Source organism: Lissotriton helveticus, chromosome 12, assembly GCF_964261635.1.
Source record: "Lissotriton helveticus chromosome 12, aLisHel1.1, whole genome shotgun sequence".
NCBI lineage: Eukaryota > Metazoa > Chordata > Amphibia > Caudata > Salamandridae > Lissotriton > Lissotriton helveticus.
Window position 1 is genome coordinate 45,642,747 of NC_136073.1, and position 14,426 is coordinate 45,657,172.

Consider the following 14,426-nt stretch of genomic DNA (forward strand, 5'->3'; position numbering starts at 1 on the left):
GTTCAACCCAATTTTGTGCGACTGAATACGAAACACCCATCTTTGTTCCTTTTCAAGAAGGGTTCTCTCGTTGCTGACAATTTCAATCACTGTCCATTTTATTTCTTCTGGTTTGTGACCTAGTTCAAGGAAGTGATTGGTCAGTTTTGTACTGGATTTCCTACATTTTATTGTACTTTTGTGTTCGCCTATCCTGATTTTCACTGCCCTGCTTGTCATCCCTACATACTCAAGTTTGCATGGACAGGTAATCAGGTAAACGACATTCACACTATTACAGTTACTGAAACCTCTTTGTTCCCAGTTCGTTCCATTATTGAATGTTATTTTTTTGCTCTTCTGGGTAAGGCAACAAACCTTACACCCTCCACATGGATAATGTCCTTGGACAAAGTTTGGGTTTCTTAGTACAATATTAGTGTCAGTTTTCGGTCTAGTGTGCACCAAAACGTCTCGTAAACTCTGAGCTTTTTTGTGGGCAAACATGGGTTTGGGTATCTGTAATCCTCCACTGTTCAGGATCTTCCAATTTTTGTTGATTATTTTTGTAATCAAATCTGAGTTGGTATTATATGTGGTAACGCAAATTGGTCGTTTCTCTTCGATCTTTGGTATCTTTGGCTCCAATAGGCTTTCACGGCAGTTGTTCTTTGCTCTTGTGTATGCCTGATTGATGATACGATCTGGGTATCTCCGCGCTTTTAATTTCTTTTTTAATTCCTCCGATTGTTTCTTAAAATTGTCAATCTCTGTGCAATTTCTGCGCAACCGCAGAAACTGACCGTACGGGAGGTTGTCCCGCAGGTGTCGAGGATGGAAACTATTATACATGAGAAGACAATTCTTTGAGGTGCCTTTGAAGTGGGTTGTCGTCATCAATCTTCCATTCTTCGGAAAGATGTTCAAGTCAAGGAAAACCAAGTTGCTCCTAGAGGTTGTAATTGTGAATCTCAGGAACTCGTCCTGTAGGTTCAGCCAGGTCAGGAATCGTTCTGAAGTCCTTTCATCTCCATCCCAGATGATAAGGATATCATCGATGTATCGTTTCCACACCTTGATGTTGGGTTTGAAAGGGTTATTAGAGTTCAGTATCTTCGTCATCTCCAGATGGTGCACATATAATCCAGCTATGCTTGGAGCAAATGTGCTTCCCATACTGGTACCGTGTTTTTGTAAGTATATGGTGCCATTATACTCGAAGAAATTTTCCTTCAGTGCCAAAGAAACACAGTCCATCACTACATTGCGCGGTGTTTGATACTCCCAGAATTCTTCGAAGAGCACATCCTCGATAATCTCCAGAGTCGCTTGGTGTGGCAGGCTGGTGTACAGACTCTCCACATCACAGCTAATCAATAACTGGGTATTTGGATCAAAGGGTACCTCTTCTAACAAGTTTAGAACATCTTTAGTGTCTCTCAAGTACGTGGAAGTCTTTTGGACCATTGGTCTGAGAAAGGCGTCAGCAAATTTTGAGATCGGCTCCAAAATGGACCCAATTCCCGAGACGATTGGTCGTCCCGGGGGGTTATCCATCCTTTTGTGGATTTTGGGTAGAGTATATAGATAGGGGATTCTTGGATCTTTCTGACAAAGAAAGTCCCCTTCCTTTTTCGAGATCCAGTCATGTGCCAATGCTTCCTCTACTAAACTCCCAATTTTTGTTCTTATTCTTTCGGTGGGGTCTGTGAGAAGAATTTCATAATTTCTTGTGTCCTGTAACAGCCTCCTGCATTCATTGTCATACTGTTCAATGTTCTGTATGACAGTTGCACCGCCCTTGTCAGCTGGCTTTACTATGATCCTCTTGTCATTACTCAGATCTCGCAACGCTTTCCGTTCTTCGTTAGTGATGTTGTGAAAAACACGTGAAAAACACGTTTCTCCGATGGGAAGAAATTACAGATCTATTTTAAAGACAAAGACGACGAAACAAAATGTGGAGATACCGACTTGAGACCGAAATCCAGGTTCACCCCCATGGACCATCTTCTTCCGATCGAACTGTTGACATTTGAGAAGGCAGTAATGATGGAGTTAGAGAACATCAACCCATCGGAGAAACGTGTTTTTCACAACATCACTAACGAAGAACGGAAAGCGTTGCGAGATCTGAGTAATGACAAGAGGATCATAGTAAAGCCAGCTGACAAGGGCGGTGCAACTGTCATACAGAACATTGAACAGTATGACAATGAATGCAGGAGGCTGTTACAGGACACAAGAAATTATGAAATTCTTCTCACAGACCCCACCGAAAGAATAAGAACAAAAATTGGGAGTTTAGTAGAGGAAGCATTGGCACATGACTGGATCTCGAAAAAGGAAGGGGACTTTCTTTGTCAGAAAGATCCAAGAATCCCCTATCTATATACTCTACCCAAAATCCACAAAAGGATGGATAACCCCCCGGGACGACCAATCGTCTCGGGAATTGGGTCCATTTTGGAGCCGATCTCAAAATTTGCTGACGCCTTTCTCAGACCAATGGTCCAAAAGACTTCCACGTACTTGAGAGACACTAAAGATGTTCTAAACTTGTTAGAAGAGGTACCCTTTGATCCAAATACCCAGTTATTGATTAGCTGTGATGTGGAGAGTCTGTACACCAGCCTGCCACACCAAGCGACTCTGGAGATTATCGAGGATGTGCTCTTCGAAGAATTCTGGGAGTATCAAACACCGCGCAATGTAGTGATGGACTGTGTTTCTTTGGCACTGAAGGAAAATTTCTTCGAGTATAATGGCACCATATACTTACAAAAACACGGTACCAGTATGGGAAGCACATTTGCTCCAAGCATAGCTGGATTATATGTGCACCATCTGGAGATGACGAAGTTACTGAACTCTAATAACCCTTTCAAACCCAACATCAAGGTGTGGAAACGATACATCGATGATATCCTTATCATCTGGGATGGAGATGAAAGGACTTCAGAACGATTCCTGACCTGGCTGAACCTACAGGACGAGTTCCTGAGATTCACAAGTACAACCTCTAGGAGCAACTTGGTTTTCCTTGACTTGAACATCTTTCCGAAGAATGGAAGATTGATGACGACAACCCACTTCAAAGGCACCTCAAAGAATTGTCTTCTCATGTATAATAGTTTCCATCCTCGACACCTGCGGGACAACCTCCCGTACGGTCAGTTTCTGCGGTTGCGCAGAAATTGCACAGAGATTGACAATTTTAAGAAACAATCGGAGGAATTAAAAAAGAAATTAAAAGCGCGGAGATACCCAGATCGTATCATCAATCAGGCATACACAAGAGCAAAGAACAACTGCCGTGAAAGCCTATTGGAGCCAAAGATACCAAAGATCGAAGAGAAACGACCAATTTGCGTTACCACATATAATACCAACTCAGATTTGATTACAAAAATAATCAACAAAAATTGGAAGATCCTGAACAGTGGAGGATTACAGATACCCAAACCCATGTTTGCCCACAAAAAAGCTCAGAGTTTACGAGACGTTTTGGTGCACACTAGACCGAAAACTGACACTAATATTGTACTAAGAAACCCAAACTTTGTCCAAGGACATTATCCATGTGGAGGGTGTAAGGTTTGTTGCCTTACCCAGAAGAGCAAAAAAATAACATTCAATAATGGAACGAACTGGGAACAAAGAGGTTTCAGTAACTGTAATAGTGTGAATGTCGTTTACCTGATTACCTGTCCATGCAAACTTGAGTATGTAGGGATGACAAGCAGGGCAGTGAAAATCAGGATAGGCGAACACAAAAGTACAATAAAATGTAGGAAATCCAGTACAAAACTGACCAATCACTTCCTTGAACTAGGTCACAAACCAGAAGAAATAAAATGGACAGTGATTGAAATTGTCAGCAACGAGAGAACCCTTCTTGAAAAGGAACAAAGATGGGTGTTTCGTATTCAGTCGCACAAAATTGGGTTGAACGATGACATCCCGTGGGCGCAACTGTAAGGCATCCCATTGGAACTGTCCCACGAAATATGCTGTGATTTCTCTGCAGTCTAGTTAATGATATGACATCCTCTACCGAACAGTTGGTAACCAGGGGCATGCACCCCCCTGTGTTTGTCAGAGCAACCATGACAGAGAATGTGGAAATACACCAACACTGTGACCCCCAGGTACTCCTGTTTAATTGCTTTTAACATGGATACAACAAAGTGAATGAAATTTGAAAATGAGCGTTGGGTTGGAAGAGTTGACTAATGCACAAATAAGATCATTTGTGTCTGCTGGCTAAATAGTTTTTCCGGTATCCAAAAGTAGTATTATAAATTATGCATGTATCAATTCTCATGTTGCGCAAAGAGTTGACAATGAGGGGCATGCGTGCGCCGCCCCCCCCCCCTCCCTCCCCCCACCTGTCGGAGTTACAGTGAGCATGACAATGAGTGGGTAAACACACCAACACTGCGACCATCAGATACTCACTTCTAAGTGCTTAAAACGTAGACACAACTAAGAGAATGATACTTGAGAATGAGCGTGGTGATGGAAGAGTCGATAAATGTACAAAAACTATTTTATTTATATATTATGATTTTTCCCAGTATCTAAGAGCAGTATTGTGAATTGTGTATGTGTCATTTTTCACGTTATGCACCCTCCGAGTGAACATCAAGAAAGAGTAGAAAGACTTCCGTCTTTCTCCTCACATTGTCCCACCAGTCGGTGGCCATTTTGGGAGGGTTACATTCTAGCTGTTACTAGATTGTCGAGTGACAATGCGGAAATGATCGTGTCTTAAGGAACACGAGACACACAAACCGGGCATTCATCAGAGAAGCACGGGGGTGGGAACAATGCGTCTTTTCCATGCCGGACATGTGAGTAACAGACTCTTACCCCGAGTCTCTAATAAATGGGTAACGGGTACAAACGATAATTCTGAACTTGGCGCAATAAGTAAAACCAAGGTGCGGTTTTGTTTTTACAGTACCGCGGAAGAACACCCCTCGCCTGCAAACTCATGGGGCATTGCAATTAACTGAAAAGTGTACGTATTGTTGGGCTAAGAAAATGTGGAATTAACAGCTAGCGTTTTCTTGTTTTCTTTGTTAATAGAAACCAAAGGTGAAGGAGGTCCCTTCATTTTGAATTGCTTGTGTATTGAGAATGCATTGAGTCGCGTTTGTGTGTATGTATGACGAGATGACAGTGGAACCAAGCAGTTTAAGGTCCCTGTTTTCGTAACCAGCAACAAGACGCTGTTTATAACCAAAGCTATATCCCTCCTTAAAACATGTAGGGATATGATTGCCTTTGATATATAAGGCATATCGGTACATAGCTAATTGTCTGTACTTCTCTTTGGATTACAACGTAGAACTTACGTGTATGTGTTGCTTTTCTCTCTTTTTTCTCCTTTTCTCCACAGAGACTATAATAGGTCGCTTTTTGAGTAATATTTGTATTCTTTTTTGCTTCACTGGGCCAACTCATGCCCCGAAGCACGAAACAGTCAGCTGATTTTTGCTGCACTGTTCATAGGACAGTAGGCAAATTCTGTAGTAACTGAGTATACTTTAGTAGGGATCGCTTTTTTGGTCCTGATGAGTAAGCAGTAGGGGACTGCTTACGAAACATGTCGACCAGGTAGTAAGCTACTGCTCTACCTCACAACCCCTTCTTAACGTTCCCAGCTAGAGAAGCGAATAAAGTATTTTTTTCTACTACGCCAGGGAATTTTTAACTTTTTTATAAATCACTTTTTGAGGTCCCTACACTTTCACTGACACCTGTGCACTCACACATAGTCACTGTCACAATATAAGTGCTCCCGCGTATTCGTTTGGTCGTAGCACGCCCCGTCCCGTTATAGGGGCGGGAAGACCCCTATGATGAAGCATGACACTATTGGATTTTTTTAGTGTGTGAGGGGTATTTTAAAAAGCACATTGCGCTCTGGTCTTTCCACCTTTAAGAGAGAGCCTAGCACGTTCACTAGAGAAATAGTATCTTAAAAATTAAAAATATTTCACTTTTTCACTTTTTTTGATAGAATCTCCTTGATTATAAAAGTTTCGTTTGGAGGGTGATTCCATCAGTACCTCTACGCTCCCCTTTTGTTTTGTGTTTTTTTGCTGCCTGGCCTCATTTGCAGATAATGACCTCTGGAGACCAGCCCCAGTCTTTCACTGCAAACGAGTTTCAAACGTGCTGAAACATCGATACGCCGGAGTGGAAATAAAACTGTTAAAAGGTGCTTTGATTACAGCCAAGTTTCTAGGAATGCGTCATTGTTCGGGCTTTTTGGGGGGGTTGTGCCTATAGCCCTCCTCTGCCAGAGCCTGCTTCCCGGTCCTACTCGGCACGTGTAGGTGGAAGGCTGATAGGACAGGTTTTCATCTTTGGTGCATTAGGCAAATCCTCGGCTGTGTAGTTTTACAGGTTTCTCTTAATTTCCCAGTGATTCAGTCAGTGGCGAGCAGGCCCCCTGTAAATAAACATCCTTCTGCTGCACTGCAGAAAGTGGCGCCTGGGAGCTTACTGCAGTCTGCACCTGCCAATCACACGTCCTGGGAAGAAGGGGGCGCAAAAGGGTGGCATGGATATACCTGCTATAATGCCATCACAGTGCGGTGGGCAGCATTGACAGAGTGGTTAGTGCCCTTCTATTTACAGTGCTTTTCAGAATTTGAAAGATCTTGTTGGAGTTTCTTGTTGCTTAATTGGGTGTAATTTATGGTATATATGTTTACTTCCTTTTCATTGCTTGACTTCGTTGCTTGATTTTGCAAGTAAGAAAGTGTCACTCGTAGTCGTTGAAATGTCATTCATAATTTCACTGTAATTATGAAAATGTCACACATGGCAATCTAAAACCTTGGCAGCTATGTGTTTTGGTACAGCGCACTACTTTTTCTTTTGCTTTCGCTTGTTTTATAAATTTCCTGTTTCACTTTGCTCCCGCCTCCCTCCCTTTGTCCTATTTCCTTTGCTCCTGCCCCTCCCTGTTGTCTGTGTTGTCTTAGTTCCTGCCCCCCTCCCAGGGTACTTTCTGTTGCCTTTCTTTCCGCCACTCGCCTCCTGTGCTCATCCGTTCCCCGCACAGCCGTAACCATAAATGTCTGTAGACCCAAAACCGGGGGGAGACTCCTGATTTTTCAAGCAAAAAATGGCTTTATTTTAGCTGTCTCCCACCTGAAATTTCATTTTCTTCAATAGAAGTCAATGGAGAAATTATATTCTAACGATTTCTGTTTCAAAATCTCCCACTTCCCTGTCCTAAAATGTTGGCATGTATGTGTAACTGCCTGGGGAAGACATGCAGCATCTGTTTTAATCAACACTATACAAGTCAACTTTGCTTAATTGCAGCCACAGTTTGTTTTGTTTCCTATTGATTGCTAGATTTGTTTTGTTTCCATGTTGTCTTTGTTCCCACCCCCTTCCGTTGTCCTTGTTGTCTCTCTCATCGCCTGTTGTCCATGTTGTCTATCTTCCCGCCCCTCTCCCATTGTCCGAGTTGTCTCTCTCCCTTCCCCCCGTTGTATTGTTAACATTCGGTGTGTGTGACAATCCACTATCAAAACCCAGAACCAAAATGGCTGTGCCACTTTCACTTCAGCAGTCGCCATGCAGCTAAAACATCATGTGACCCTCGGCCTCCCAGCGCCATGCCTGCGGCCCTTGCACTGGGGCGGTACCTTTGCCCGCAGCAGTAGATCCTCTGGCATTCCTCCTGCAGCCACCAGGGGCGGCTCTAGGCTCATGACGGCCCTGGGCAGGGAGCGAAGGTATGGGGCCCCGGAAGAGGGGGTCAGAGCGGGGTGGAGCGCGGAGGCCAGTGAAGAGGGGGTGCGGGGGGTCAGGGTGTTCAGAAGTGGAACAGAGCTGGAGGCCGCCAAATCCCTGCCAGGGGCCGCCATGCAAATATGTATCCATCCTCAGAGGATTATTATATTAAGGATATATATTGGCATGGTGGCCCCTGGGGTTTGGTGGCCCTGTGCAGGTGCACAGCTTGCACAGTCCTTACGCCGCCCCTGCAGTCACCCAGGCATGGAGTCAGAAACGTCCGGCTCCACCAATGCCAGAACACCCCACCAAATCTGCAGGGTCCGTGGACACTCTCCCATGCTGTTTTTTCTGCAATTAAGGGCTCTGTGTATGAGCTGGACCACATGGTAACATAGTGAAATATAAACAGCACTGGCCTGCTGAAAACAGCACATGGTTAATCCATTCCAGGCAGCATTGACATTGCCTTGTTTTTTTTCAGACCCGCAGGTCATGAGGAGATCAATTAACTTTGGTGATTTCAGGTGGTGGGTCTGCAACTTTCTTTTTCTCTTGAGAACGCCCACCACCAATGAAGGAACTGTAGCCTGGCGCCTTTTATTTATTTATTTATTTAATGCGATTTTATAAAGCGCAAACATTACCCGAAGGTGTCAGAGAGCTTTACAAAAGAACCAGTTGCGATACATAAGGACTTAGGATTACATGAGTTACATAAAAGACACAAACAGAACAAAATTGCAAATGTACAAGTTCTAAAGTCACACAAGGAAGAGATACAAACAGAGAAAATTGCAAATGTACACGTTGTAAAGTCACTCAATGAAGAGATATAAATGGATAAACTCTAAGAATCACATAGGAATGGTAGTGAGTACAAGGGTCTACTACATATACTAGTGGTTAGAGTTATCTCTACATACATACATATACAAATAGATTTTCTCAGGATTTTTGTTGAGGGAAGCAGCATGCTGGATACAGGTTGTGCTGGGCTGAACCAAGTAGGCAGAGTCTGCAAAGGTTAGAATGAGAAAGCTGACGGTCTGACCAGCTCCACTTGACCACAATGTGGTCCATCCTGCGGGAGACCCCTCTTCCTCCCTCACAATCCATGCTCACTGCGAGGAGGGTCACCGGGTCGTAGGCTGCAGGACTGTTCTAGGGCACTAGCCAGGCCAGATTCTGCCTGCAGGGTGTTGAGTGCCCGGAGACCGCCTCAACACCCTCAGCCCCAGGTCCCTGTGGCCACCAGACATTAGTACCCACCTGCTGGCCCCATTATGTCGGATTACTTCAGCATAGGCTTCGGAGATTTAAAATCCCCTGCCAATAGTTTCCTTGCAGACCGGAGCTACATCAAGGGGTCAGTTCAGCAAAAAAAATGATTTTTATGTTTCTTTATTCTTGTTGTGATACAAACTCAGCTGAAAGTGTGTTGTTAAAAGCAAAATAACTCTTGCATTCACTGGCACAGCTGTCAATACTGTGACCATTTGCTGTAGCGTAATGTGATGAACAGATGTTTTTAGTGGTGTATACTTCTGATCGGACTGTTCTTGTTTTTATGAAACAGTACTAGTTTCTTGCATTCTCTTGGAGATATGTGCTTAATTATAGTAATTGCATGTTTATCCATGGGAAAGACCCAGCTTGACACTTTGCATGGATACTTTTATAACCAACTTTACACTGTAGTGTTGCTACAGTGAGTAGCTTTTCCAGGCACCCCAAGATCTGATCACTTGTGCCATGTGTATCAGGCCTGCACCTCATCCACACACCTATTTTCTTCTGGGTTCCCGGACAATCCGTGGTCTTTACATGAGCTGCCTTCCTCTTCACCAGGCTTCATACTTCCTTGGCTGCTGGGCTGCTTCTTATTTTACTTAAGGTAGTACACACTTTAAACAGTATATGAGGCTATGCTGCTTTCAAGCAAAGAGTTCTTTCTGCAGGCCGAGATTATGCAAATTATGTTGTTCTTGATTCAAGGTTATGTTAAATATGTATGTTTTCAAAGAGTCACGATTCCCTAATAAGAGGGACATTTACATATCTGTTTCTAGTGGACACAGTAATTGTTGTAAAACAATATTCTTTTTCACAACTGTGTTTCCTTTTGCCCTTTATGGAAAAAAGGGCTACTGCATTTTTGGACTACCCCCTGGGTTTGTGACGTTAATAGAAGTTGCAGGGTAATTTGCACTCCTTTAGCCTTTATGTTCTACTGCGCACTCAACTTTAGTTTGAGGTAGTATTATTCCATGCAGGTCAGTTTTATAATTCAGATGCTATTTAGTCGCGCTCTCAGCACCACCTCAGCACCAGCACATCACCACCTCAGCACCAGCTCAGCACCTCAGCATCTTCGCAGCACCTCAGCATCATCGCAGCACCACCTCCGCACCAGCGCAGCACCACCCATGTCGCGTTTCTAGACGTCATTGCCCTGTCGCAATGGAACTATAGAAAGCCCATGGAATCATGGGGCTTGTAGTTCACTCTACTTGTAGGGGGAGTTAACATGTCCACTAAGGGTCTACACCAGCGCAGCATCACCTCCTCACCAGTGCACACCCACCTCGGCACTAGTGCAGCACCACTTCAGCATCACCACAACAGAACCATTGTCACCTCAGCACCAGGTAAGCACCAACTCAGCATCACCACAAGCGCAGCCCCACCTCAGCAGCAATTCTGCACTAATGCAGCACAACTTCAGCATCAGAACAACACCAACTCAGCATTACTCAGTACCACCTGAGCACCAGTGCAGCACCCCCACCTTAGCATGACTCAGCACCACAGCATGACTCAGCACCACCTAAGTATCATTCAAAATCACCTGAGCATCCCCTCCGCATCAGCACACCACCACCTCAGCATCAGCACATCACCGCCTCAGCACCACCTCATTCTGCCTTTGGTAGCTGAAATCTGTTGATTCCCCCCAAAAATCTGTCCGCTGCTCTTGTGGTAATTCAGGTACTATTTCCCAACTACCACCGTCCTGTTTTTATGCCCCCCCCACCCACCCACCCACCCCATAACAAAAAAACAACAACAAACAAGAATTACAGCAGGCAGGAAGAAGTTGCCAGCATTACCAGGACAAAAAACTAGAAGACATTTTTTAATGTTAATTCTATTTTAATAGGGTTGTTCAGTTGTACACAATGCTTACTTGGTCATATATTTATAAGGTAACAAATGTTTATAACACTTTTTTATTATAACTTTACTACATGCTGCACAGCAGCCACAATGTTCTACAACATAGTTTAAAGACATTGGCAAAGGCAATTGTTCTGGCTAAACACTTATAAGGTCCCAAAGGCAAGACCTATTGGCTTTGCCAATGCTTGTTAGCATAGCAATTCTGATCCTATTAATTTTAACAATTCTGAGATATTGTATTTTATGTTATATGTTTCAAAATTCAGTTACATTGTATTGTCTGCTTGGCGAAAAGCACCAGCTTTTCCTGACTTTCCTATTAATTGTACTGGTCCTGATTTAAAAGAAAAAGAAATAGCAGTGCCTGTATAATACTGGCCAGGTGGCATGCCTAAGATACACTAATTTGAGGATGCCAAATGTTGAAATGTTTCCACACTGTGTTTTTGTTTTTTACAAGCTTTGGGATGGTGAGGAATTTGAGCGTTGATAGTGTGCTGGCCAAAATTGTGCATAGGTCCAAACCCTTTGATGTAAGAGGTTATGAAAAGGTGTGCGAAAAAAGTGAAACATGGGAAATTTTTACCATACTACAGAGAGCGTGAAAAACTTAGACCAGTTGAGTTCTCCCAGTATAACTAGTCACACAGTAAAAGCAACTGGAATATTCAAAGAGTTCTGGGAATAACCACTTCTTGACTATTTTTCAAAGGGTCCCTATGTTAACCTCTTGGATATCCAAAGATATTGGAATAGACGCCTCACTCATTTATCATGACATGCTTTTTCATCGGCGCCTAGTATGATACCACCAGGGCGGACTCAACCAATGATGTACTGGGAGTCCTTAAATTAAATCAAATTGGATAAGCAGGGATCCAGGTGAAAATATACTGTTAAAAATACCTACAGGTATACCCAAGGGTTTTCTTTATTCATCAGGTACCTGGAGTATAGATAAAAAACCTATGTTGAGGTTTCTTATTGAATATGATCATTCAATTATACCTCCTGTATTTATGCCAACATGTTTCGGCCCGCCCTAAGAGCCCATTCGGGTCTGGGGCCTTTGTCAGGGCTGAGTGAATGTATCCCTGCCTTTTAGTGCATGCATACCATGCACACCCGTGAGGCCACGGGCTCTCACCTGTCTTGTTATTCATTATTTGAGGATTTTCCTCTGTTCTGATGTTCCACAAGTCATGCGGTTTCTGGAAGGTGGTGCTGTCTTTTAGTCATACATTCGTCAAAGATGCAGCACCGTGGGAATACATAGAGTGTCCTCTCAGAAAACACTCCAGGTATTCCTATGATACTATGATAAATTGTTAAGAAGTGATTATCCCCACAACTCTTTTAATATTCCAGTAGCGTTTTGTGTGTGACTAAACGTGGTAAATAACAGTGGCTAAATGGTGCATTTTTGCAGCCATACATCACTATACCAAAATTGGAATGGCAATATTTTTGGTTCAGGCAGGGCACTCCCTATTTTTCAGCCAACTAAGGCTTTATTTTAGCTTTCTCCCAAATACACGTTCCTCTACTTCAATACAACTTAAAATAGAAATGAAAATACCCCAACTTTGTTTTCAAAATCTCCATCTTACTTGTTCTCAAAGATCAAGTTAAGGTAAATAACAATCTTTCTAGTGAATTCTCGATCAAACTGCAGGTTTCTCACCTTTACAATATCCACAGGCGTCAGCCTGGATCCTGAGGATTCGAGAACAGACCAAACAGAGAACCACCGACAGACTCGGGCCTACGGGCTAAATCTACCTTCACCCCGAGCCTAGGGATGGTAGACAAAAATCTTGAGATTTTTGAATCCATGGTGAAATTGGAGATAGGTATGTTACTGGAGAAAAAACATTTCCAAGAGCAGAACATCAACAAGGAACAAAGAGAGGCCATCCACTCCTTGTCCGCAGACACTAACATAACAATAAAGCCTGCGGACAAAGGAGGAGGAGTCGTAGTATTTGATACAATAGACTATGACCAGAAAGTCAGATGCCTCCTAGCTAATGAACAACACTACGCCAGAGTCCCCCAATCTAGACTGAATACACTGAAGAAAGAGGTAGAGAATCTGCTCCAACAAACACTAGAAGAAGGATCTATTACAGAAGAGGAATGGAGATTTCTGAACACTCCAAATCCTAAGACACCGGCCTTTTATGGACTGCCCAAGGTCCACAAAAGCATGAACAATCCGCCACTGAGACCCATAGTGGCCTCCATTGATTCCCTTTTGGAACCCCTGAGCCAGTACGCCGATAAGTTTTTAAAACCGCTGGTAGAAGAGCAAAAGTCCTATATCCGCGACACGGCGGACATGATATCAAAAGTAGAAGGAACCCCCTTTGATGCGGAGAAGGAACTCATGGTGACTCTCGATGTAGAGGCACTCTACACTAATATACCGCAGAAAGATACCATCATGGCAGTGAGTAGCCTCTTAGAAAGCACCGAGATTACTGGAGGAAACAAGGAATTTATTGTTAGGTGCGTTTCCATGGTACTACTGAACAACATATTCCTTTTCAAAAAAGATCTATATATCCAAAAGAAGGGGACCAGCATGGGCGCAACCTGTGCGCCGAGTCTGGCCTGTATATATGTCAGCTTGTTTGAAAACAAGCATATATACAATGAAGTGAGCCCATTCTTCGAAAACATTCGAGGGTGGGCTCGCTTCATTGATGACATATTCTTTATCTGGCAGGGCACCACGGATCTATTAGAGGAATTTCTATCGTGGCTAAACCTTGGAGATCCCAATCTCAGATTCACAGCAGCATACAGCAACATGAGGGTGAACTTCTTAGATATCTGTATTAAAAGCGAGGATAGTCAACTTAAAGTAGAACTCTACAAGAAGGAATCAGATCGTAACACTGTTTTACATTATAACAGTTTTCACCCCAAAAGTCAGAAGGACTCAATACCATTTGGGGAGTTCCTTCGTCTGAGAAGGAACTGTACAGACATAACAGACTTCCACAAACATGCGGGGGAGATGAAAAAGAAATTTAAAGAACGTGGCTACCCTAAGAAATTAATAGATCACTCGCTGAAAAGAGCACGCTACTATGACAGGGAGTGTCTACTCAAGAAAAAAGAGAAGAAGCAGACAATGGATAAAATTGTTATGGTCAGTCAACATTCAGTGATAGCGAACCAGATAAAAAATATTATAAATCATAATTGGAAAATTCTCAACAATGGACCAGACACCAATATTTTGGAGCGTCCATTATATGCCTATAGAAAAAATAAGAATTTGAGATCTAACCTAGTACACACGTACAGGGATGACGTCATAGAAAGTCAAACCACCTTAACTGGAATGAAGGCAGTTGGAAACAACAAATGCGGCAATTGTTGCATTTGTGACCTATGCATAGTAACAAAAAGAGTGGTGCATAATGAAGTGACACACGACATCACCACCCTGAATAATTGCAGAACAAAAAATGCAATATACA